The sequence below is a fragment of the Vulpes vulpes genome, chromosome 9 (genome assembly GCF_048418805.1).
Source record: "Vulpes vulpes isolate BD-2025 chromosome 9, VulVul3, whole genome shotgun sequence".
Taxonomy (NCBI): Eukaryota; Metazoa; Chordata; class Mammalia; order Carnivora; family Canidae; genus Vulpes; species Vulpes vulpes.
Window position 1 is genome coordinate 61026537 of NC_132788.1, and position 26623 is coordinate 61053159.

General features: G+C 46.8%; 1 protein-coding gene across 25 annotated transcripts in view; it reads left to right on the forward strand.

The window, feature by feature from the left end:
• ATP2B2 (ATPase plasma membrane Ca2+ transporting 2) overlaps nucleotides 1-26623 on the forward strand; it is a 458951-nt gene that overhangs the window by 247546 nt on the left and 184782 nt on the right. For 13 of the 25 annotated variants that reach the window (XM_072720298.1, XM_072720309.1, XM_072720308.1 and 10 more), the window contains one exon: nucleotides 7355-7449. The exons of the other annotated variants lie outside the window; for them this stretch is intronic. The gene's annotated coding sequence lies outside the window, so the exon portion shown is untranslated. The remainder of the gene's footprint in view (nucleotides 1-7354; nucleotides 7450-26623) is intronic. 25 annotated transcript variants of the gene reach the window in all.

Below are 26623 nucleotides of genomic sequence, written 5' to 3' on the forward strand. Positions count from 1 at the left end.
CACAAGTTTTCCAAAATTCTAATTTTCACTTTGGAAACTCAAACTTTATCATTGTCAACAAATACTGTCAGTTGTTTTCCTTGAGGTGATAGGCTCACTTTGTTCATTTTTGAGAACATGCCTGCCAAATACTCAAGTCTGAATAACCATCATTTGTCGGTTAGTTCTTCCTTTATGTAAAATGGCATTTTATGAAAACGGAGGCTAATTCAGCTCACAACTCAATCACACAAGAGCTTTTCCTCCAACACCTGTCACGTGTCACTGTGCGGCAGTAGTGCTCTGTGCTTCCTATTTCCTATTCCCAATGATTAATAAAACCAATTATTCTTACTGCTTCACCCTGGACATTCCCAAGTGAATCTGGCATTTTTTACCACAACTGTGGTGTGATGATCAAGAATACAGTGACTGCTGGGACAGTCTGGTGCCTCTCTCTTGATTTGTGCTAGGGCAGCAGCAGGTGTACTTGCCATTGCTTTTGCACCAGCAGTGCAAATATCAACACAGTTAAGGTAAAAATCACATCTTACTGTTATTAGGGAAATAATTTTGACCTCTCAAACTCCCCTGCAAGTGTCTCAGGAATGCTTAGAGGCATGTGGACCACACTTTCAGAACTGCTGACTTAGACAAAAATACAGAGAAGACTTGAGGCCAGACAGTGCAAAGCCTCAAAAATGACATAGGTACCAAAGTTATAAGAGCTGGGTATAATCCCAGCTCTGCCAGTGTAGAACTAAATGGCCCTGGATAAGTCACTGCCCTCTGGAAGCTAAATACCTAACACAAAAAGGGTGGTAGGTGCTTCCTCCCCCCCAGATCTGGGGAGGAGGGGAAATAAGGCCCAGATGTGAGAGCCTCTTATAAATGGTAATGCACAGCCCATGCAGGAGGAACCAGCAGCAGTGGGGAATAAGGCAAAGCTATGAACTTTCACATCTTGGCTTAAGCCATTTATGGTCGGCAACACTGCCTAGATCTTTATATTACCCTGCAGAGACTTAGAAGGCCTAGGCCTGATGACTCTGGAAGAGATGCCCAAATGGATGAATGTCTTTGGGACTCTGCTCTATGTTACCCACCACAACATCTACAGCTTTGAAAGGAAAAGACCTCCTAAAAGCCCAAAGTTCCTTTTGTCTCCTACTGGACAGGTGAACACTCATCTGAGTCCAATAGAAACATAGAAGCCCATGGGAAATAACAAGCATGTCAGGAAATCTGACGTGATCTGCTTAGCAGTGTTAAGAAGATAGAGATGATTCTAGAAAACTCCAAAGAACCAGAAAGCACCTTGTTAAGAGGGTTTCAGGTAGGCTTCTTCCTCTAGGAAGATAGACTAGAGGTAGTTTTTCCTATTCCTCTCACTAAGTACAACTAAAACCCCTGTACATTATATATAAAACAAACATTAGGAAACTCTGAAAGGCAAAGAACAAGCCTTCTAGGGACCTGAAACAACATAGTAGTGACTTCCTAAAAGTGGTAGTTTTGCCTCATGTATCCTGGAGTTAGAGCTGAAGAAGCCAGAGCTAAGGAAATACCAATGAAGGGGATGGGGGAGCTTGCTCTATTTAGCTGAAGAACAAGGGGAAAAAGAGTGTCTCAAAACAGACACTTTTAGGCAAAAACTATTCCAGCCAAACACCATAGAAAACATTATGGCCTTGCCCCTACAAGTGATGATCCTGTGGGGAGACTAGACTTCTACCTTCATCAGACTATGAAACACCCGCAAGCCCTCTACTAGGTAGTGGCAGAGAAGGCCAAGTAGAGAGCCAGGACTTCCATTCCCCACTGGATGGTAATAAGACCTCACCTCTAGCCCCCATGGTGCTAGTGGAGACCATGCTGGGAAGAGTAATAAGTCATTCCCACTCCTCCCAGCCAGAGAGGTATCAGTGGGGGCCTAATGGGGAGCTGGCATTCCCCAACCCCCTTCCTCTGTTGCTGTGCTGTCAGAGGACACCAGCTAAAACAGGTTTAAATAAGATCCAGAGGCTCATAACGTCATGTCCCAAATCTCCAGGTTTCAGTTAAAATTCACTTATACCAAGAAATAGGAAGATCTTATACTGAATGAAAAAAGGCAATCAATAGATGCTGATATTGAGATGGCAAAGATGTTGGAATTATCTGAAAAATATTTTAAAGTAGCCATCATAAAAAATGCTTCAAGGAACAGTTATGAACACACTTGAAATAGATGAGAAAAAAAATAGAAAGTCCCAGCAAAGAAACAGAAGACAGAGAAGAGCCAAATGGAAATGTTAGGACTGAAAAATATGATAACTGAAATTAAAAAGAAAAAAAAAACAATAGATGTGGTTAACAGCAGACTAAAGGGGACAAAGGAAGAAATAATTGAACTGGAGTGCAGGACAAAAAAAAATTAATCTGAATAACAGAAAATAAATTTTAAAAAATAAAACCTCAGAGACCGGTGAGGCTGCCACAAATATCTAATGTTTGTCACTGAACTCCTGGAAGTAAATGAGAAAGGAGGGCTGTAACAGCACCTGAAGAGGTAATGGCTGAAAACTGCCCAAATTTGGCAAAAAGGAACAAAACCAATCAACCAAGAGCAACAACAATAACAAAAACTCTCATAAACTTACTGATTCATGAAGCTGAGAAAACTCCCAAGACAATAAAACCAAGGAAATTCACATCAAGATACAAAAGAGCTAAACTTCTAAAAACTAAAAACAAAACAAAAATCTTGAAAGCAATGGAAGAAGAATGACAACTCACCAATAGAGGGGAAAGAATTTGAATAACAGTGGATTTCTCATTAGAAACCATAGAGTCCAGAAGAAAGTGGCACATGTTTTTCAAATGCTGAAAAAAAAAGAATTGTCAACTGAGAATCCTGTTGCCAGTAAAAATATCCCTCAGAAATGAAGGGGAAATTAAGATCTTCTTGGATGGGCAGCCCTGGTTTGGCACCACCTTCAGCCCATGGTGTGATCCTAGAGACCTGGGATTGAGTCCCATGTTGGGCTCCCTGCATTGAGCCTGCTTCTGTCTCTGCCTGTGTCTCTGCCTCTCTCTGTGTGTGTTTTTTCTTATGAATAAATAAATAAAATCTTAAAAAAAAAAAGATCTTGGATGAAAAAAAACTAAGAGAGTTTGTGACCAGATCTGCCCTAAAAAATGCTCTTCTCCAGACAGAAAGGAACATGTTTTAAAGGAATCTTAGAACATCAGGAAGGGAAAAAGAATGCGGTAAGCAAAAATATTGCTAAATGCAATACACATTCTTTCTCCTCTTGAGCTTTCTAAATTATGTTTGACAGTTAAAGCAAAAACTACAGCATTTTCAGATGTGGTTGTGTTTGTAGAAAGAACAAACAGAAAACAAAAAATAAAAGCTTAGACTTAAAATTTAACATATCAGTAATTACATTAAACTATTAATATAATAGACCAGATAGTTTCACAGAATTTTATCAAATGTTTGAAAAAATTAACACCAGTTCTGCACAATGTCTTCCAGTAAACAGAGGCAGAGGGAACACTTTCAGTTCAGTTTATGAAGCTAGTTATTACCCCAATATCAAAACCAGACAACAGTATAAGTAAAAACTATAAGCCAGCATCCCTCATGAATACAGATGTGAAAATCCTTCACAAAACATTACCAAATAGAATTCAGTAATATATAGGGGCACCTGGGTGGCTCAGTTGGTTAATCATCTGCCTTCGGCTCAGGTCATGATCCCAGAATCCTAGGATCAAGCCCTGTGTTGGGCTCCTTGCTCAAGGGGAGTCTGCTGCTCCCTCTCGTTCTACTGCTCCCCCCAACTCATGATTGCTCTCTCTCTTCCAGAAAAAAATAAATAAATCTTTAAAAAAAAGAATTCAGCAATATATAAAAATAATTATGCCTCAGGACCAAGTAGGGTTTATTCCAGGAATGCAAAGTTGGTTCAACATTCAAAAATCAATTAATTAAAAAAAAATCAATTAATATAATCCACCATGTTAATAAGCTAAAGAAGAAAAATTGCATGATCATATCCATCAATGCAGGAATTTGATAAAGGTCAACACCCATTCATGATAGAATGCTCAGAAAAATAGCAATAAAGAGTTTCCTTGACTTGATGGAGAGCATCTATTAAAAAAACTATAGCTAACATACTTGATGGTTAAAGACTGAAAGCTTTCCCCTAAAATTGGGAACAAAGTGAGGATATCAGCCCTCACCACTTATATTCAAATAGTACTAGGCAATCTCACCAGTGCATTAAGACAAGAAAAGTCATATGGATTGTAAAGGAAGAAATAAAACTATCCCTATATACAGGTAACTTCACTGTCTACATAAAACAATCCCAAGGAATCTGCAAAAAAAAAAACAAACAAAACAAAAATCATCCCAGAACTAATAACTGAGTTCAGGAAGCTCACAGGATATAAAATAAACATACAAAAAATTGTTGTATTTCTCTATCCTAGTAAAGAATATGTAGACACAAAAATTAAAAATACAATGCCATTTATAATCACACAAAAATATAGATATAAATTTAACACACATGCATAAGATTTTTAAGCTGAAGACTACAAAATACTGATGAGGAAAATCTAAATGAATTAAGTGGCCATAGTGTGTTCATGATCTGAAGACCAATGTTGTAAAGTCATCAGTTCTGTGAGGTTCCTACCAAATCCCAGCAAAAATTTTGTAAATGTGGAAAAGATTATTCCAAAAATTATGTGGAAAGCCAAAGAAGCTAGAATAACTGAAACAGTTTTGAAAAAGAAGAATAAAGTGAGAATAATTCTACTTCATTTCAAGACTTATCTAGAAACCAAGGCTGTGTGTTATTGACAGAGGGATGATGCATAGATTAATGGAATGGAATAGAGGATCCAGAAATAGACCCACACAACTGACCAATATTTGACAATGGTACAGAAGCAATTCAATGGAAGAAAGGTAATAACCTTTTCAACAAATAATGCTAAAGCAAAGTAGACATCCATGGGCAAACACTAACAACAATAACAAAATATCTACCCAAGCCTCACTCTTTACACAAAAATTGGCTCAAATGGATCACAGACTTCAATAAAGAATATAAAACTATAAAAATTTCAGGAAAAAAATTAAGAAGAAAATCTTCAGCTCAGACTTGATCCCAAAAGCATAATCCATAAAAAAATAAAAGAGTTAAAGTGGAGTTCACAAAATTAAAAGCTTTTGCTCTAAAAAACACTGTTAAGAGGACAAAAAGACAAGCTACAGGCTGGGAGAAAATATTTGCAAACCACAGAATCTGACAAAGTACAAAGTACCTGACATAAATTTTAAAAATTCTCAAAACTCACTGTTTAAAAACAAATTAATGATCCAATTAGAAAATGGGCAAAAATCATGAAGAGACATTTCTCCAAAGAGGATGTACAGATTCCAAGTAAGCACATGACAAGATGTTGAACATCATTAGCCAATAAAGAAATGCACGTTAAAACCACAATGAGGGGTGCCTGAGTAGCTCAGTTGGTTAAGTGTCTGCTTTCGGCTCAGATCATGATTTCAGGGTCTTGGGATGGAGCCCATCAGGTTCCCTGCTTAGCAGGGAGCCTGCTTCTCTCTCTGCCCTCCACCAGCCCCTGCTCATGTTCTCTCTCAAACACACACACACACACACACACACACACACACACACACACAATGAGCTATTACGCGCCTGTCAGAATGGCAAAAATACAAAATGGTGCCAAATGCTGACCAGGATGCAGAAAAATTGGATCAGTCATACACTGCTAGTGGGAATGTAAAATGGTACATAGCCACTCTGGAAAGCAGTTTGGATGTCTCTTTTAAACATGCACACAACCACATATGCAAGTACCATGCAACCCAATAATTACTCTCTTGAACATTTATCCCAAATAAATGAAATTTATGTTCACACAAAACCCCTATACAGAAATGTTTATAGCAGCTTTATTCATCAAAGCCAAGAACTGGAAATAACCCAGATGTCATTTACCAGATGAATGGATAAGCAAACTGTGGTCCATCCATATCATGGAATTATACTCAACAGTAAAAACGAGTGAACTATTGATACACACACAACCTGATGAATCTCCAGAGAATTAGGCTGAGTAAAGAAAGCCAATCCCCAAAGGTTAAATATTGTATGATTCCATTTGTAGAATATCATTGAAAGATCAATACTATAGAGATGAAGAATAAAATCATGATTTCTAGGAATTAGGGATGAAGGCAGGGAGAGAATGGGTGTGACTATAAAGGAGTGGCTCAAGGAAGCTGTGCTAGTAGAAGAGATCTGTATCTTGATTGTGATGGTGCTTACATAAAACTAGAAAGTGATCCTATGGCCTAGACCTATCTACACACATACATGAATACATGTAACACTCATGAAATCTGAATAAGCTCCATGGGTTGTACTAATGTCACATGCCTGGTTTTGACAGTGCTCTATACTGCAAGATGTTAACTCAGGTCAGCTGGGCGAAGGTGCATGGGACCTCCTCTGGTGTGAGATGTTAACACAGGGATCAGCTGGCGGAAAGTGCACCAGACTGCCCTGTGGTGGGCGATGTCAACAGGGGAGTCAGCTGGAGGAAGATGTATAGGACATCCCTGAACACTGGGTCAGCTGGGGAAAGGTGTATGGAACCTCCCTATACATTCCTTTACAACTTGCTTTGGATGGATAATTATTTCAAAATGGAAAGTTACAAATGAATCAATGGATAGATAAGTAAATAAGTGGAACCTGACATAGGAGAGACATTTAGCATCCATTCTCTTCTGCTGCTAAGAAACACTTCTACAAGCCAAGGCCTTTATGCATATTACACTTCAGTTACACCTTTCAAAAATCCTAAATGATAGGTATTATTATCTTTATCCTCCAGATGGAGAAGCAGACTCAGAAACTTAAAGGCACTTGCCCAAGGGCATCTGTCTGTCTAGAGTTCATACTCGTGCCCACTCTGCACCACGCCTTCTGCCCTTGAAGGCCACACCAGCTGCGGACGGAATACCCCATCTGACATCCTGCCAGGGGCCGACTTGCTTCCCTAAGAGGGCCTGAGGCCTGGGAAGTGTGAAGCCCACAGGCAGGTCTTGATGGAGAAGTCAGGGGATGGGTCCCTGTATGGCAAGGTCAGCTCATGAGAGGAAGTTGAGGAATATGACCACTCCTTCTTCTCTTCTGTCTCCACCCACCCCTGATGCTGGCTTTGCGCAGTGCCAGCACACAGGGGACACCCCGCAGCACTGTTCCCTTCCTATTCTTTCCTGACTGGCCCCCATCAGGCCACCCACCACTAACCAATGCCATCTCCCCTTTTCCAGAGCTGAGCTTCATCACCCAGTCCCCAGAGCCAGCGAGACATGGGCCCCAGTTTCCAAATCCTGACGCCTTTCATTTAACCAGAAGACTTGGAGGGGTGAGTTGGAAATGGGTTTGGCTGGGGCTCGTAATGGGGTAGATATGGAAGAGAGCACTGTTTGGGGGGCTGCTGATGGAGGGTCAGCAGAGCAGGAAAGCAGAGTTTGACCAAAGCTCCCTTCCCTCTTGCAACCTCTACAAAGACAGTATGAATAATTTATGTACCATTGTTTTGGTTTAGGAAAACTGCCCCAAATTCCTTTTGCATTTAAATAGGGATTATGGCCTAGAACTTGGAAAAGGAAGCCACCATCACTTGACATGTAGAGCGGAGTCTCAGTTCCCTAGTATGTACAATGGAGATAATGGCAACATCTCCTTCCTGTGAAGGCCCAGCAAAGATGATCCATGTAAAGTAGCTGGAACCTAGTAGATGCTTAATAAATGCTTGTTGACTGAACAGACATACTGGGTGCCTATTGCATGTTAGATAAATGGGGTGGCCCTCTCTCTGGGGTTACACTGCCACTCTGCCTTCTGGAGCTAGCCCATATGGCAGTTCTGTAAGGTTTCTCCTATTCCTTACTGGGAAGCATGTCTTCCTCTGTACTCCTGAAACCCTTTGTTTGGCCTCTGTTATTGTCTTGCTCGGTCTATCTTGCATTATATACCTATGAACCTCAGAGTCTAGGCCTGTACGCCTAATCCCACCTCTATCAGAAACCAGAGCTTGTGCAATTCATCTTGGCTGCAAGACCCAACTTACCTTCAGAAGGAATGTCCTCTGAGCCAGAGCTCAGAGACATCATCTCATCTGACCTTACCAGGTGGCATTGTTAGCAAGATGGGAAAACTGACCTAGAGAGAAATAACCTCCCAGACAGGAGTGGGGGAGAACCAGGAGACATGTCCAAGATTCTCAGCTCACTTCTTACTAGGGGGAGGGAGCAGACATGCAGACTGGCCATGCTTCTCTGTCCCCCACCTCACAGATCACCCAGATTTCTGACTTTGCTGGAGTTTTGCTTCTTGCCCCAATACTTTGGGGCTAACCAGATTGTTTCCAAACAAGTTACATAATTGCTCACATATTATTTATGCCATCTCTTGAATATTAAACAATCGATAGTATGGAACAGAAACATGGGCGTTTAAACCTAGCAGCTTTTGACAGGCGTGGGTGGGGAAGGAGGTTGAGGAGAGCCATCTCTGAGCCATTTACAGGAGAAGATGACATCTCCCCTCTTCTTTTCCTGAGATGGGCTGAAAGGCTTCCCAGGCCCATGGTTGGTAACCACATAGTAGAATTTTCACTGTGGGTTTCGGCCTCTTTTATTACATAATGACAAAAATGCGTTATCATTTCCCTAAAGGATGAGTAAAGCCAGAGCCTGACCACGTTTTTGCCTGTTCTCAAGTGCTTATTGAGCACCCTCTGTGTGCAGTCACTGTTAGGCTTTTATTCACTCTGGAGTGCCCTCATGAATGAAACAAATGAGATCCTCATCCTCATGGTACTGACCCTTCAGTGGACAGGTGACCAGATAAATAGATGGCTTCAGAGCATAACAAGCACTGTCACTGTGAACAGAACAAAATGGGTAGCAGGTGGGATTGGCTGGCAGTCCCCTGAGATGGGAGCATTTGACTGGAGGTCTCCATGGTAGAAGCAGCCAGCCCTGCAGAGGTCCAGGGTTGGGAAGAGTGTTCCAGGCAGATGGGAGGTCACCCAGGAGCAGGTAGCTAAGGCGGGGTTGGGGAAGAGTGAAGAGGATGGTGGGCTGGGAGGGATGAACAGGAGTCCAACATAGGTGATGCAGGTGAGGAGTGCCTACTGAGGGTCAATTGGGCCAGGCCTGGGCAATGTATTAGGCTGTTGTCAGGAACCAGTTTACAAACCATCTCCTGCCTCCCCCAGATGTGGACAGTACTTTCCACCAGCTGGGCAGTGCTGGGAGCGAGAGACAACACACGGGAAAGTGCTTCATAACAGGTGAAAGCCTGCACAAACGAGGGCTTGAAAGTGCTTGAGGATTCTTAAACACCTCATCCTTTTAGAACATTGGAACGTTTCCTTCCATCCTGTTTTCCTCAGTGAGAGAATGGAGAAAATCATGGGCTCTGCTCCTGGCCAGAGTCTGAAATACAGGAAATGGAGCAAAGAGGTGGGGTCAGTGCACCAAAACCCCGGATACCAGCTTGTTGACTCTGGGAAGCCCTTTCCATGTCAGATCAGTCTGGGGAGGTGGCATGGTGCGGGGTTGCCAGCCAGACTGCACAGCCCACCTCCACTAGTTTCAGGTTCTGGCAACACAATCCTGGGCAAGTTGTTTCAATGCTCTCTCCCACCTCAGTTTTATAATCTTTAAATGGGAGTAGGAAGCTCTTTGCTTTGAAGATGTTGGAAAGATTACATGGGAGAGAAAATCTGATGTATCGAGCATAGCCTGGGATGTCAGTGGTGCTCAGTGGGTTTCTGTTCTCCTGCTGGTCCCCAGTGGGGACAATGGCCTCAACCAGTGAGGACCCCAGGCCCCTTTCTGCTGGGACCATGCCAGACTCTCAATTGCACAAGCACTGAGAACAGTTTGCCATCTGTATCACTTTACTGGGGCTGCTGTAACAAAGCACCACAAACTGCGTGACTTGAAGACACAGATACTTGTTGTCTCATGGTTCCGGAGGCAGAAAGCCTGACACCAAGGTGTCAGCTAGATTGGTTCCTTCCAAGACCCATGAAGGAGGATCTGTTCCTAGCTCCTGGTGGCTTAGTGGGCAATCTTTGGCATTCCTTGGCTTGTGGATATATTACTCTGATCCCTTACCTTTTATATCATCTTCTGTGTGTGTGTGTGTACATCCAAATTTCCCCTTTGTATAAGGACACCAGTCATACTGGATCAGAGCCCACCCTAATGACCTCATCTTAACCTGCTTGCCGTTGTAAAGATCCTATTTCCAAATAAGGTCACATTCACGGTTACTGAAGGTTAGAACTCCAAAGTACCTTTTAGAGGAAAGGCCTAGTTCAACCCATAACACTACCATAATTGTTTGAAGTGGATTCTGGAAGGGCCATCAGTGCATTCATGACATTTCTTAAATAGACTGAAAGAATATTTTACATCATTTTCCAAAAGGGCAACATCCTTCTCAAAATCACTCCTTAGCTTCCAGGAGCTTCCTATTAACTCTTGGCCTTAACAAACTCCAGCGTGGGTCTCTTGGGTCATCATCTTCCATAAAGAGCAAGCAAGCAAGCTTGATCCCAAGCTCTCTGTTAATCCCAACTGCACTGAACTCAGGGAACACGGGAAGCCAGAGTCCTAGCCTTGGAGGCAGTCACAGGGGAGGGCCATAAGGAGAGGCGGGCATACAGGTGATTGTTATAATTGGACAGGTCAGTGCTGGGGCCACAGGGCCCTTCCCGGCAGGGATTCTCAAGGGTGAAGGAAAAGGCTTCTTTCGTAGACTGCTTCTTATCTTTATCTCCTTGAAGGGGAAAATGTCTTCCTGAGTCCTGAGAGCATGGGAGAGACCCCACTGGCTTTTGTGCGGGCAGATAACTAATCAGTCACTCACATTTCATTTTGCGATGAGACTTGCTCTTGAGTCTCTGCCTACACAGGAAATCCCAAGTGCAGAGGAACCCAAATTGCCAGCTTGGCCAGGGTCCCTGGAGAGGTCAGGGGTCAGTGGTAGACTCCCCTTCCCAACACATCCTCATCTTTAAAATAAGCTCTCCTACTCCCAATTATTGAATGTTCCCATGTTGCATGAACTGAGGGCCAATAATCTGCATTTCGGCTGCCTCAGTGACCACTGAGGACAGTGCACTGCAATCTGGTTGGCATGCAGCAGACTAGACACAAGCATGCTGAGGTGCTAGGTTTGAATCCCAGTACTGCCAGTCTGAGCTCTGTCTGTGATCCTAGGTGAAGCTTGTCATTTTTCCAGTCTCTGTTTCCTCGTGTGCAATGTCAGAATAGTTCCTGCCATACAGGTGAGGGATGTCTGTAAAGGACCTCGTGTAGTACTGGGCAGCCAGCCCGCATTCTCTGGCTTCTCTCTTTGGGCCTCAGCTTCCTCCCCTGCAAACAGAGGTGTGGGAACAGATGAGTTATGGCCAGCTCCATATGGCTCTTGGGAGCCATCTCCAGGGAGTCTAGCATCTGGCTGGGTAGAGAAAGCCTCCCATGCCTACAGGACTGCTCTGCCAGGAGCTCACTGTGTGACCTGGGGTGACGGTCCTCTGCCCTGCATAGGCCTAGTGGTTCCCGATGACTATGGCAAGGTGTCCAGAGGATCTGACTTGGCGCAACCATCCAGAGGTCTGAGTTTGTGTCTCACCAGGAGCCAAACATTCTCTTTTCCCCCTCCCCCATTCTCTTGCTGCACATCTTGAAGTCTCCAAGACCCACCCAGGGTTGTAGAACCAGGAGCTGAAGCTGCCAAATGAGATGCTCCCCATCCCATGTCCAGGTATCCAAGGCCTGTCTGGCACACTGGAAGCAAAGCGTCTTCACAGGGAAAACCCTCAGCACCTAGCACAGGGCATCTCTCCTAGTTGGCCCTAACCAATTCTTGTCAAACTGACTGCATTGCTGAAATCAATTCACCCAGACTTCAGAGGAAAGAATGTTTGCCCCTTCCAGAGGCCGGAGGCAGCAGAGGTAAATGTCCCCAAGACACTGCATTTCTAAAAAGGAGCTGCAGTAGAGGGAGTAATTGAAAGAAAACAGCCGTGCACTAGCAGTGGACTTGTGGGCACCCATGGTCAGGAAAGCTGGGGATGGGCTGCACCCCAATCTGTCTTCCTCTACATTTAGTTGCAGGGTAAGGTCTGACCCCAGGGCTGGACATGATGCCACTGGTGTTCATAATGTCTCCAGGGGGGTAGGGGGAGGCAGGCGGGTATCCTGCTTATTGAAATGCTTCCAAGTGAGGATTAAACAAAGAATTATATAGGAAGTAGAGTGGGCTCGTGGCATGGTGGAGAGAGCATGAACTTTGGGTTCAAGTTGGGCCCTGCTGGGCAAGTGACCTCCCTTCTCTGGTCCTTGGTTGGCTCCCCTGGAAATGGACCAGCAACTACATTGCAGGGCTGTTGTGAGGATGGAAGGTGCTCTTGTAGGCCACGTGCCCGCCCCACCACCTGGTCATGAGGCAGAACTTGCCCCCTCTTTCTGGGCCCCTAATATCATGTGGATAGGGCAGGCATCCAACCTCAGATGCCAAGAGCAGAAGCCTCTGGACCCCAGCTCTATGTGCCCTGCCCTCTGAGTCTTTCCCTTCACTTAATCTGTCTTCAGTGGGTACTGGCAGCTGTGGCGGAAGAAGCCTTGTGTTCAGACTTGGAGGGACCAGATGGGACCACTGGCTAATGGGCTAGCCTCAGTTGGCCCATCTGTAGACTGGGCACAGCATCCCTTGCCTCAGGGGCTGCCCTGAGAGTTACTGAGATAACGAATACACAAGGGCCTGATAGGCAATTGCTCAAAACTATTTCTGAGTCCGATGGGGTCAAAGGCTACTGGGTTTCCAGGTGTCATGGAGATCCCTCAGTCTTGGCTCTCAGCCTTGGCCTGCCTGGATCATCGGTGGAGAAGTGAAAATGAGTCTGCCTTCCATCTACTAGGCCAAGAGTAAGTAAAAAGTGTAAGATCTTATCCTCAGAAGGAACCAAAGAATTCCTTAACAACCTCACCCAACAATAGAAGCTTTCCTCCGAATCTTTGACTGGTAACTTTTTAATTTTTTCCTGGTTACTACCAGGGACAGGAACCTCACTATCTGTTGTGTGGCAAAGAGCAGAGGTGACATATAGTTCCTGCATTTCATGTCCAGGCATCTTATCCATTAGGATCCCACACTCCTCACTCAGGGCATCGCCACTCTTACTTTAGAAACTATTTTAGCTGGTGGGCACTGAGGGGGGCACTTGACGGGATGAGCACTGGGTGTTATCCTGTATGTTGGCAAATTGAACACCAATAAAAAATAAATTTATTATTTTAAAAAAAAGAAACTATTTTAACAAGAGTTACCTGATTTCTTCAACCAGGAAGAGCCACTCAGGTTTCACCTCCCCTGTAATCATCCCCAGCATAACTCCACCTCCATGAAAATGAATCACTCCATCCTCCCTGTCCCTTCCGCCCTTCCAATAAGCCTAGGTCATCAAACGCAGCCTCTGTTTTATTTGGTTGCTTTGTTACCTCTCTCCCGCTGGACCCTAAACTCCCCACAGCAGGAGTAGGGCAGTGGAAAGAGCTTGCTTCGGCCTTAGATTCAAATAGGTCTGACCTTCATGCCCTATTTCCTTCCAGCCCTATGACCCAGAGGAGGGGATATAACCTCTCTGAGCCCATGGACCAATGTCAGCATCTCCTGATCCTCTCCCTCCCTGAGCACAGAGCAGGAGTCCTGCTTATCTGTGTCCCTTGTCCCCGATACACAGTAGGTGCTCAGAACTGGTTGAGTAAAGGAAGTATGAGGGAGCCACTGGGTGAGGTGGATGATGAGGGCGTGGGGGAGGGAGTTTTGCTCCTGGAAGCCAACATGAACCAGTAGGAAAATAAGATCAACAGGCTGAAAAAACTTACACTGGTCCAGGGTTACTTAGTAAAGGGGCAGCAGAGAGAAACACTGTGGGGAGAGCCTGGCATCAACACCCAGGGGTTTGCCCTTGTAAGAATTGCCATCTCCGTGGTCCGTGCACTAGCTTTGGTCAACAGAGAAGTATTCATGGAGTGCCTGCGTGATGTAAACTGCTTTTTAAAAAACATAAAAGTCTGGGAAGGAAAGGAAGACGGTAGGTTGGCTAAATCATATGTTTGCAGCATTTGTCAAATATGAACTGTTGTGTGTCAAATACAAAAAGATCGGGGTGAGTTCCTCACACCTGAAATGTTCAAAATAAAACAGCCGTCAGCACACAAAGAGGGAAGATCCCAGAAGCTGGGAAAGCACTCCGTGCAAGGGCTCTTCCTCCAGCCTGTTGGAGAAGGGACTCGCTGTTCTGCTTGATGGGGAAGAAAAGATTTCTTCCTGCGCCCTGTAAACAGAGAGCAGGGACGGGGCAGGTGGGAACAAGCAAGGGATGTCCGTGGGGCCAGAGAGGCTTCCTGGAGGAGGTGAGATCCGGTTGTTCGGCCTGGGCCCTCCCCACCTCTCCCCGCCTGGCCGGCCCAGCGGCCACACTCCCATGGCCGAGTCAAGGGAAGCCTCGGCTCCTGGGTCTGGCCAGACATACACATGCGGCTGAGCTTTCCTCATGGTTCCAGGGCCGCTCTGTAGCAGCCTGTCGTACAGGGAGTCCTCGGAACAGAAGGACTTCCAGGTACCCAGGACTGGAGCCAGAGTGCCACTGATAGGATCAGAAGCCTCAAGTGAACAGGGCCCAGAAGGAAGCCGGGGGCACAGAGGAACGCCCGCCACCCAGACTGCCTTTGGCAGAGGCTACTGTTTTGCCAAGCACGTGGCACTGTGGAGGCCAGCCGTGCTCCCCTGCCCCTCCCCACCCCGCCTCCCCTCACTGATCCCAAGGCCAGAAAGGGAGGCAGGCCTGCGGGCAGCTGGATGGGGCACAGAGTGTAGACACTCCTCAGCGGCTGTCAGTGCTGAAACTGAGAGGTCAGAGTAGGGGTCTGGGTCCGTGGCCGGGGACTCACTGGGGACGCCGGGGGATTCGCCACCATCTCCAGCCCAGGTATGGGAGGGTGGGTTCACGGGGCACTGCCCCAGGCCCTGGGATGGCCGGGCCCCTCAAGGGTCTGGGCCTCCAGTGCAGGGGAGCTGCTGAGACGGAAATAGCTTCATGTAAGAGGGGGGACCTGCAAACCTCTGAGTCTTGGGTTGGGAGGGAGGCTGGAGGAAGGCTTGGTCTGGACAAAGTGGAAACTGACGAGGAGCCCCCTGTGGGGGACAGTCTCTGGCCTCACTCAGCTCTGTAGGCACCCTTCCTCCAGAGGGCTGCTAAAGTAGGCAAGAGCATGATTTCTGGAGCCAGATGGCCCATGTTCAAACCCAGACACCTGTGTGACTTTGCACACTTACCTCTGCCTCTCTGTGCCTCAGTTTCCTACCCTGCATAATGGAAGTGGTGCCAACAGTCCCTATTCCATAAGTCCTTTCTGAAGATCAGTTGAGACAATAGAGACCTTGACATAGGTCAGTGCTCTGGAGCTTAGAGCATGGTCCTTGCTCACTGTTACTCCCTGGACCTGGAACCAGCCTTCAGAGCTGTAGAGTCCGTCTACCTGCCCATTTCACAGGTTGTGGCCAAAAGGAGATGAACTAGACCCGAATTTAAATCTTGTGTCTGCAAACTTTATAGCTGGGAAGATTTAGACAAGTACCTGACCCCCTGCCCCTATTTTTTTCATATGTGAAGTGGAGACAATTATGGAACCTACTTCATGGGATACTTACAAGCATGAAATTATGCTGCACACATAAAAGGCTTATCCTAAACCTCATGCTTAAATTGAGAGCCATTCTCTCACTGCCATCCCACCACCATCATCACTGTTGTTGTTGTTGGTGGTGGTGGTGGTGGTATTATTATTATTATTATTACTATTATTAAAGGAGGAAAGGAGACTTATTAGCAGTCACCCAGCAAGTCAGAGGGCAAGCCAAGACCCAGTTCTGGCCTCCCAGCCCCCAATCCCTGCTTTCTGTTCACTTCACCATCTCATTAGCCCTCTTTGTCACCTCTCAGCACATCTTGCCAAGAGCTTGGTTTCTCCTTGCAAGTGGTCACCCTAAAGCATCTGAGAGCATGCCTCCCCTGACCTCATTGTTTCCAGGCACAGATCTGGGGGCACCACACAGGAAAAGCTGGCATCCCGCAAGAGGCTAGGTCAGCAGAGAGCCAGGGTAAGAGGTTACCTTCTTCCCATGATTTCCACAGCACCCCACCAAAAGCCCCCCAGCTGTGCCCAGGATCCTTAGCCAGGGCAATGCCTGAGGGGGACAGGATGAAGCTTTTGAGGGCAGATGTCTGAAAACTGCAGAACTCCTTATACCCCAAACAGCTCCATAAGAAAGGGAAGAGTTGAGACTCTACTTCCAACAAAGTTTCCTTAGACCTTGGGGACAGGTCTGGATGTCATCCTCAGGCATCTCTTGGTTCCATTAGCAGATAAACCACCACTGCGGGTTTGTTCCTCTCTCTTCCACCTTCTGCCTACCAGAGTTTGGGCCTTCCCTGGCAGGGAGGGACAGAAACACAAGAGGAGGCAGGGGAGGCAGAGGAAGGAAAGGATGGGATTTGCTTTAAGGAGAAAGATGAGTTATATACCTGTTTTAATAATGTAAATATTGCCTGAGTAGTAATAATAATTGTTCCTATTTCATGAATGCTTAACCATGCGCCGGGCACTGCACTCAGAACTAGATATGCGTACCTTAGTTAATCTTCACTAGAACCTTATCAGGTAGAAAGTATCATCATACCCATTTTACAGATGAGTAAACCAGAAGAGCTTATTAATACACCCTGTGCTGATTGCAGATGCTAATGAGATGATACAAGAGAATGATAAGTTCTGCTCAGAGCATAATAGGGGGGTCTGAGGACTGTGGCAAGTCACAGAGAGTCACTCAGTTTTGTTTGTTTGTTTGTTTGTTTTGAAGCACGATATACATACATTAAAGAGGTAAAGTATACTAATATTAAATGTACCACTTAAGGATTTTTACATATACATGTGCTACCACCCCCCAAATGAAAATATAGAATATTTCTAGTATGCCGAAACATTTCTTTTGATGCATTCTAATTTAATTATTATTATTATTGTTTTAATTCTGCAAAACTATCACAGCCAAGAGGAGTCTAAGGACACATGATGACTAAAGATAATGTGATATCCCGTATGGGATCCTGGAACAAAATAAAAAGGGATTTTAGGTAAAAACTAAGAAAATTTTAATCAAGAATGGACTTTAGTTAATATCAACATATCAATATTAATTTGTTAATTGTGAAAAATACACCATAATAGTATAAGCTATTAATTCTAAGGGGACTAGCTGGGGGGAGGGGGATGGAGACAGATGGGAGCTATTCTTAGTAATTTTTTACTTGTAAATATAAACATGTTCTAAAACACAACGTTTATTTAAAAAAGCACTCTGCAAATCCTCCAGCAAATTATGTCCGTAGACTGGATCTGACCTCTAAGCTGCCAGTTTGAGATGTCCAGGGCAATAATGCCCTCATTTTACAGATGGGGAAACTGAGGCCCCCCCCCAAAGGAAGCCTCCTGTAGCAGGTCAGTGGTAGAGCCAGAATCAAAAGGCCAGTCAGTGCTCCAGCTGCAGAGTGGGGTGTGGGGTGTGGAGTGTGGGTGTGGGGGCTGCTGGTGTCTCCCTGGATCTCCAAGGGCCCTGCTGACGACTTGCCCTGCAAGAAGCTGCCAAGACCCAGCCAGCTTCCCTCTGCTGCTTCCTCCTGAGCTCTCCAGGGCTGTCAGTTGGAAACCAGTTCTCCCACTAGCCTTAGCCCCAAAGGGAGTGGTCATGGGCAGTTCCTGTTCTGGGAGCAGGATGTCATCTATCCATCCCAGCCAGCCTTGATGCACCTTATAGATGTATGGATGTCCCCATACCCAGCACAGGATCTGAGATGAGTGTTGGATGCATGGGTGAGTAAATAAATGAAGGAGGGAAGAAATAAATGGCAAGGGTGGGAAGGGGGCCAGGAACACAGATTCTGTAGCCAAATGGATTGGGTTGAACCCTAGCTCTGCTACTTCCAGACTCGTGACCTTGGACAAGTCACCTAACCTCTCTGTGCCTCAACCTCTTCAACTTAAAATGGGAATAATAGCAGTACCTGTGAGGGAGGGAAGTAATAAATATAGGAAAGGAAGGAAGAGAAATAGGGAAGGGGTGATATCAGGACATGGAAACTTAGACAAAGCCATATGACTGGCCAGTGACCTAGAAAAGGTGGATGAGTGGCATCATATAGTTGTTAGAGCACAGATTAGGGAACTGGGCTGCCAAGATTCAAATCTTAAAGCCATTGTTTACTATGTAGCTCCGGGCAAGTAAGTTAACATTTTGTACCTCAGTGTCCTCACCTGTAAAATGGGTGTGGTAACGATTGTACTTACTTCACAAGGTTTTATGATGACTAAGTAATTGATTGGTATGTGTATAGCACTTAGGACTAGCATGTTTAAAACAACCCCTGGCATATAAGAAATGTTTATTAAATGGAGGAAAGGTCTCATGCCAGAAGCCCACTCTCGTCCCTTGGAGGGATCCCGACTTTTGGGAGAGATAGAGGTCTAGGCATTGTAAATACACCTACTGAATCCAGGTGAGAACCTGCCTGAAGGAAGTCACATCTCCTCTCCCGGGGAGAGGGCTGAACTGGGGACCAGCTGCCCATCTCTATAGCCTCACCCACCTCTGGCCAACCCCAGGATAGGCAACACTTCTAATATTGTAAGAGAAGCGAGGAATCTGGCTTCTTATACACAATTTCCAATTTTTAAACATTGGCACTTAATTCAATTTTATTTTAAGCTCTTAACAAAACAAACAAATTTATTTTAAGCTGGCTGCTCTCCCAAGCGGCTGGTTTGCAGCCTCTACCCGAGTCCAGTCCTGCCAGTTTGCTTTCTTTTACATTTCTCCTGCATTTTAGAGGAAAGGGAACTAAGGCCCAGAGAGAAATGTTTGAACCTGTTGTGTCTGACCGCTTAGTGGAGTCAACAGGCAGTCTGCTAGTTTCCCTCTCCTGGCTGCAAGCCACAAGGTTCCCCAGGTAATCAGTCAGACTTTGGACCAGGTAAGGGAAGAGAGCTCAAAAGGAAATTTTCCCCTTGGGTTCTTTCAGTAGCATATTTGAAATATGATGTTTGTCGTGCATCAGAGGTACAGCCAATTGTGAGGCAGGAGCCACTCCCACTTCCAAAGCCAAAGCAGAGATTTGCAATGTAGGAAGCTCCAGCTGTACTCCCAGCCCGGGCTCAGCAGGTAGGGGGCCAAGATTCTAGGGGGTTCCTGAATTTTACCATTTGCCTCTCGGTGGTGGCTAAGGGAGGAGCCAGCAGTAGGTTCTTTTGTAAAGGTAATCACTAAGTCAGAACTAGAGCAATTGAGAAAAAAAGGGGAGGCATGTTCTGGAGAGAAGTTTTAGAGGAATATTGTTGGGGAAGAGAGTTAATTTCCAGGCTTGTTGTACTCTGAATTTGAGTTGTTTTTTCTCTCTTTTTGCAAGAGCGCCCTTTGGTTCCTACTTATTTAACCAGACTGTGCTGCTTTTTCCTCATCCGTAAAATGGGATAGATATTGTACCCACTTCCTGCAGCTGGTGATGTGGGTGAAATGAGATCGCGTGTGGAGAGGATTAAACAATACAAATCAGCCATCGTTCTCACTGTTGGCAGCAGCCAGCCTGCCTGTGTGCACAAGTGGAAGCTTGAGAACCTTCCACTCTTGGCCCTTCTTTACCTTGTCTATGTGATTATGACCTTCGTTTTGTCTGGAGAGTCAGTGCATCTAGTAGTTGTGGAGCCCTTCTTGTGGATCAGGTTTTGTGCTAGATCCTTCTATCTATTTTCTTTTCCTTAACCCCAAGAGCAATGCTGGGAAGCGAACACCATCATCACCTTTGCAGATGAAGAACCTGAGGCTCTGGGAGGGAATATGACTTATCCAAGGTCACCCCCAGGAGGGACGCAACCTTGAGCAAATCCCATTGCCATATTGAGCCTCCAGCATCCTCATTTGTAAAAGGAGGTTCAGGACACCCATCCCAGGGCTGCTGTGGGCATCTATGAGGTAATGGCTTGGAAAGTGCACTGTCAGCTGTAAATCCCAGCCAAACGGACAGCATCAGTGTGAGTCTTGCAGAGGCCTGCTCCCCTTTGGGGCTCAGTGCATTTTAGCAAGAAGAGTTATAGAGAAAAGTTATTTTGAGTGTCTTTTTCTTGGGTGGTTTCCAAAATGTGTCTCCTCCCTCCAGCTAACAAGTGCAAAGCTGGCTTGAGGAGAGGCTCTACTCAAAGCAAGTCACTTCCAGTGGAATGACCTGGGAGGGAGAAAGGAAATGGGCATGATGCTCACAGGGGAGACAGGATCACAGAGAAGGCTTCAGGCTATGGAGTCAGACAGATGTGAGATCAAATCCTGGCTCTTCCACCTACTAGCTGTGTGACCCTGAGTCAGCTAGTTAACCTCTCTGATCCTCACACAGAGAATTGTTATAATGAAGGGGATGAGCAAAGCAGCTGAGAAGCAAAGCATGGACATCCATGAACATCCAATGAGACCAGTTCCAAGTCTGAGGTGGGGGCTGCAGACATTGCAGGGGGTTGGGAATAGGATAGAAACCAGTCCAGGGCTTGGAGAGAAAGGGCCCAGGGAAGAACAGTCCACTGCTAAACTAGGGAAAGGAAGACTGGTGGGGTTGGGCTTAGCAGTATACATACACAGGAAAGGAAGACTGGTCAAGTTGGGCTTAGCAGTACACGTACACTGGACCATGAGCATCTGGAAGACAGGCCACTATGTCCTTTTCATACCAGTGGCCTGGTTCACAGAAGGTGCACACATACATTTAAAACCCTGAATTTAATATTCACTTTCTGCCCCATGCCTACCCATTTAGTCCTTCTTATCTCTTGATCTCCAGCCCAACCACCCCACCTCTGTACAGGGTGAAGTACACAGGCTGTGGTACCTGATAGACTTAGATTCAAACCCAAACTCTGTCCTTTCTGCCTGGGTAGCACTGGGCAGGTTACCTCCCCTCCCCAACCCTGTTTTCTCTTCTGTAAATACTAATACTAACCCCTGCCCAGCAGAGTTATTATAGGAGTTAGAGATGATGCATGTGAAAACACCTAGCATGGTTCCTGACCCATAGGAGGCATTCTGAAGATGGCATCAGGACGTACAATTGCTCCTTACTGGGGTAGCCCATGACCACCTCTGACTACTTCACTCACACACAGACCAAATTCCCTAAGGCTCTCACAGTGTGTCTTTTTACCTCAGGTGACACAAGCACCTGGGCTAGATAGGTCTATGCTCCACAACCTCTGTCCCCACAGTCCCCTTACACAATTTCCATACTGTTTCTAGATTGACTGGCCATGATGGGGCTTACGATGTCCACAAAACACCTCAGAAATGAGTATCAACAGGCAGGTCACTGATAAGAAACAAACTGCACTCGAGGATCAAAACACCCAACCATAATCACTAAATCATCCTCTGGCTGTGAGTTTGTTAGTGTCTGTAAAAGTTATCAGGTTGAAAGTTTATAGATAAAGGGCTTCCTGACCCCAGATCCCGTGTCTTATTCTTGAGGAGGGCCTGTAAATTCTGCCCCATTGCTGGACTGATGATTTAGGAGTGCTTCTCTGGTACCTTGAGGTCAGGGTGAACTCCTAAAAGCTGGAACTGGCTCTGTTTCCCTGTGAGGACCTCTGGAAGCAGGTGCAGGGCTTGGAAAGAAACCCACTATGCTCAGCACAAAGAGGGGCAACCTGCCCATTTGGGATAAGTGTATCCTTGAAGTTCAGCTGGCAAGGATCTCTAGCCAGAGCTTCTCTTGCTCATGCCCCCTTACCCTACATGCAGTACAGGCCCTGTTCAGGGAACTGGGAGCCAGGCTCACCCTGATACTAGCCTGGAAAATGCTGCCTTAATGCCTGGCACTGTTGGAGGATCACCACAGCCATCTACAAGGGACTTGGAGAGCTTCTCAGCATCAATTTAGTATCAGTGCTGCCCACTGAACCCACAGTGATATGGCACCTGCAGAAGTCACATAGTTTGGTCTAATACAAGTCAAAATGTCAAGGTACAACCTCTAAGCTAACTCTTGACCTCACCCCCCACCCCCTTCTCTTGCTCTGCATTTATTTAGGATTTCTCTCTACCCACCTGCCATGGACAGCAAATGGCTTGCCCACCCTCCATTACCAGCCAAGACTGGGAATCTGAGCTTAAAACTAGCCCCCATCCCGCCCCCACCCCTTCCCACACACTCCCATGCTGGCTCCCATACCCAGCCTCTCCCTCTGGGCCCCTGAGCTAATTACAGGCTTCCCTAAGTCATTGGAAGGAAAAGCTAATTAAATCAGGGTCGGCCATCCATTTTCTGGCTAAGGACAGGCAGCCCGACACCTTTCTTCCACTCCAGGATCCTGAAACCACAGCTTGCAGCTTCGTCCGAGTTTGAACACAGGTTTTTCTCTCTTAGGGATGATTTTTAGGAAGAGCAGCAAGATAGGACATTTCCTCAAGTGCTCCTTTGCACCATGTCAGGGTGACCATATGGGATCAGGTTGGGGGCCTGGAAAACTGAGGAGTGCCCAGATCTGCATAGCTGGGGGAAAAATGTGTGAGGAGACAGGGCAGGTGACAGTTTCTCCTTGGAAATTCCCCAGCATGCTGATGCACCGCACCCACCGTTTCCGATTCTGTGGCCTGAGCAAAAAGCCCTGCCTTCAATCCCAGTCCCGCTGCTGCCGGCTAGGTGAGTGCCCCAGGGCAGCATTCATCTACCCCTCTGTGCCTGAGTAATAATAGCACCTACCTTACAGAGTTGCTGAGAATTAAATGAGATAACATATCAATCAGCCAGTGTGGAGCAGGTGCTGAGCCCATGTTTGTTGAATGAATAAGTGATTACAAAGTGCCACATACAGAGTGAACTCCCAAACAACATTAGTTTTCTTGTCCCTCTTGGAATCCCTGTGTGTTTGTTACTATAAACAATCATGGGACTCACTCCCCTAAAACCTGTAGGTGAATAAATGTATTGCATGTTTTCCCCCTTTGAGATGAAAGGGCCAAAGAAGTAGGAGGGGGGCATGGAACAGAGAGCTCCCTTCCCGTGGCCTGCCCTCTCACTTGCCCCCAGATGCCAGCCTGCTTTTCCTTTTTTTGTCCGGGCCTCAGAGTCCCCTGATATAAAAAGGGGTGCCTTTGACGGAAGTCCCCGCTATGATTCTCAGCCCCTCCCTGCCCTGTCCTCACATGAGCCATGTCCTCACCAACTTCCTCCAAGGGGGCAATGCCTGAGGCCAGCACGTGGCTGTCTCAGACACTATTCCAGAAAAGGGGTGACAGGCTCAACTAAGTAAGGAGATCCCAAAAGCAGGGAACAAATGGAGGTGAGTCCACTCTACGGAGGAGGACCCGCTCTGGAAGCCAAGCCTGCAATGTGCTTTGAATCCCAGCTGTGTGGCCTCAAACAAATAAGCTAACTTTTCTGTGCCTCAGTTCCCTCCCCCTGCAAAACAGGCATGATAATAACAGTCTGTCCCTCATAGGGTTCTTCTAAGAACTAAATGAGTTCATATGCACCAAGAGCTTAGAACACGGCCTGGTCTGTAGTTGGCACTCCACACACATTAGTCATTCCCGGTATTTTAGATCCAGACTCTTGCTGACTCCTCACCACAGCCAGCCCAGCCTGGTGGTCTGATGCCTTCCATCTTACAGATGAAGTCTGGGGAGAAGAAACCACTTGATCAACATCACTCAGAATAAAACCCCTGCCACACTCCTCTCTCAAAGAGGAGAGTGTGACAGTGCCTTTCGGGACAAGCGGGCTCAGGGCAGGGCGGGGGTGGCTAAGAAGGCCCAGGCCTCCCTCAGAGGCTCAAGCGGAGTCGGGAGGTGGCTATAAATATGAGAGGCGAGGGGCTTTCTAACTAGGCCAGGAATGTGTGTTAGTCATTGAGGTCAGAGCAGGCCGCAGAAGCTCTTGGCTGGGAAAAGAGTATATCCAGGAGTGAGCTCTCCCAGGCTCAGGGGAAGCCAGAGCGCTGAGACTGAGAAGGAGGGTGACGAGCAGTGCTCAGCCAGGGGCACGCTGGCACCCCATGACCTGAGCCAACCCCCAGGAATGTCCCTCCTGCTCCTTCCAACCTCTGAAAAGTCCTACTGCAACCCAGATTAAATCAGCCACTGATGAGCACCTTCAGGCTGAGGCCAAGCTGTGGCTCCCAGAGGGTACACTCAGGCCACCATTCTGGGGAGTGAACAAGTGCATCCTTTCTATTTTAATAGCTGTGCACTTATTTTAATGTGCTAGGAGAAAAATACAACTGGCAAAGCAAATCCATGATCTCGTGGCTGTAAGTGCTTAAGATAATACCAAGTAGGTGTATATGTTTTTTTTAAGAGGGAGTTGATTTTTTTAAAAAATGTATACTTGTAGAACTAAACCACCATTGCTAAGGTTTGGGGGATTCTGGTCCACAGGCAACATGCTAATTTCCTTGCTGTGGGGTTCCAGGTGCCTTCTGTGCCTCCCACCCCACACCCCTGACTTTCCCCAACAGTCCTGCCCTGGCAACTGAGCCCTGCTCCACCCTCACTGTGACCACTATCTGGAATGCTTTCCCCTCCACCTTTCCACTGCCAAGCACCAGGTGAAATGAGCTCTTCGCTAGTGCCTCCACTGGGCCACAGGGAGGCCTCCTCCTCCGAGCAGCCCCACTCCTTTGTTCCTCCACTGCCACTTCCCCCACGCTGTGTGAGAGTCTCTGTAGCTGGGGCCACTGCTCCCTCAGCGATGGGGAAAGCAAGCTCTGGATGTGTGTCTTCCTACCTGCTATTCCCAGCTCTGTACCTGGGGCTGAGCACATGCCCAGGACACAGACACCCAGTGACTTTCTGGAGCTGTCCTTGCAAGGTGTCATCCGGCACACATGCAACCTTGCCCTCGTGGCTCTGTCCCCTCCCTCATCTGTCAGAGGGGGATGCCAAGTTTCCTTTCCCTGGCTGGGTGCATAGAGTCCGTGAGTTTACTTCATCTAAAGGTACCTAAAGGCATGTGCATGGCATGTCATCAGGACTCCACAAATACTGGCTCTGATTATTTGAATCATCAAGGCTATTATCATTATCAGTGGATATTCAGTGAGTCCACAGTGGTACAGAGTAGAGGGGAGGGAATAAGACTAGAACACCTTTGCATTTAGGATCAGGAGATCCTGATCTCAGCGCCTACTTATTCCACCCTTCTCATTATGAATATGGGGAAACTGAGGCCCATGCTGTACCCCTGGAACCAGGACCTGGGACACCTGCCCAGAGAGACAGGCAGACCTACATGAGCTTGCCCCTCGCCCTCTGCCCCCCCCCCCCCCCCCGCCCCTTTGGCATAAGCCAGAAAGGCCTGGTGAGGAATTCTAGGGGCTGTGGCCAGCAGGAGGGTTCTCACTTCCGCAAGTCAGTGCATCAAAAGCTTCATTCTTTGTAGATTCCTCCAATAGGTAGGAGCAGACATGACCTTTGTCATTTGTTATTTTTAGCCAAGCAGGCAAGGAATGATAAAAACCTGTATGGGAGCTGACTATAAATAACATGGCTATGGCATTAAACACACACACACACACACACACACACACACACACACACACACACAATCTAAAACCTGTAGATCTAAACAAGCATTGCCCTTCAAAGTAGAATAACAGCATGAGCATGGCACTTTACAGTCACTGAACCAATTTCACAAAAGCTATTGCTTGCGATCACCATGCAGTTCCATGGGGCATGGGGGTGGGGCAAGGGAGACACTTTTATTGTCCCCATCCTTCAGATGAGGAAATAAGGAATGAGACTGCCAGTGAGGCCATTGGCTCCACGCCTGACCGATGGCAGGAGCCTGACATTTATCACTGTCCCTGTTGTCGAGTCTCTGAGAGGTAAAGCAGCTTTGCCCAGTGCCACATAGGGAGAAAGGAGCAGGACCAGGACTGCCTTGGGTCACCTGTCTCCAAATGCAGGAGTCTGCAGGCAGCTAGCAGCCTTATGGGAGGGAAGAAGGAGTGGACATGGGCAGATCAGAGGAACGGGCACTGGTGGTGTCGACCCCCAGGGATGGGCATCTGAGTGAGAAGGCAGTGCTGGAGGCTGAGAGGAGGTAGCCTGGGAAAGGCTCAGCCCTGACAGTGGCAAGAAGGAGAGGAAAAGAGAAGGTCATCGGCCAGTGGTGTTCTAGGGCAGTGCTACACCAGGCTCACCTCATCAGATGCTGAAATCCCTCTGGGCAGGGTAGCCATCCTTGGCAAGCCCATGGCAGGAGAATAGGAGAGAAGTCCCAAGAGCATGTTACCAGTGCTGGGCTGAGCAAGGACAGTCCATGGAGCAGGCCAGGGGCAGAAATGGGCCCCCAGTGCAGAAGTGGGCCTGGCAGCAGTGTGGAGCTCCTGCCGAGGGCTCAGCGGTATGCTGGT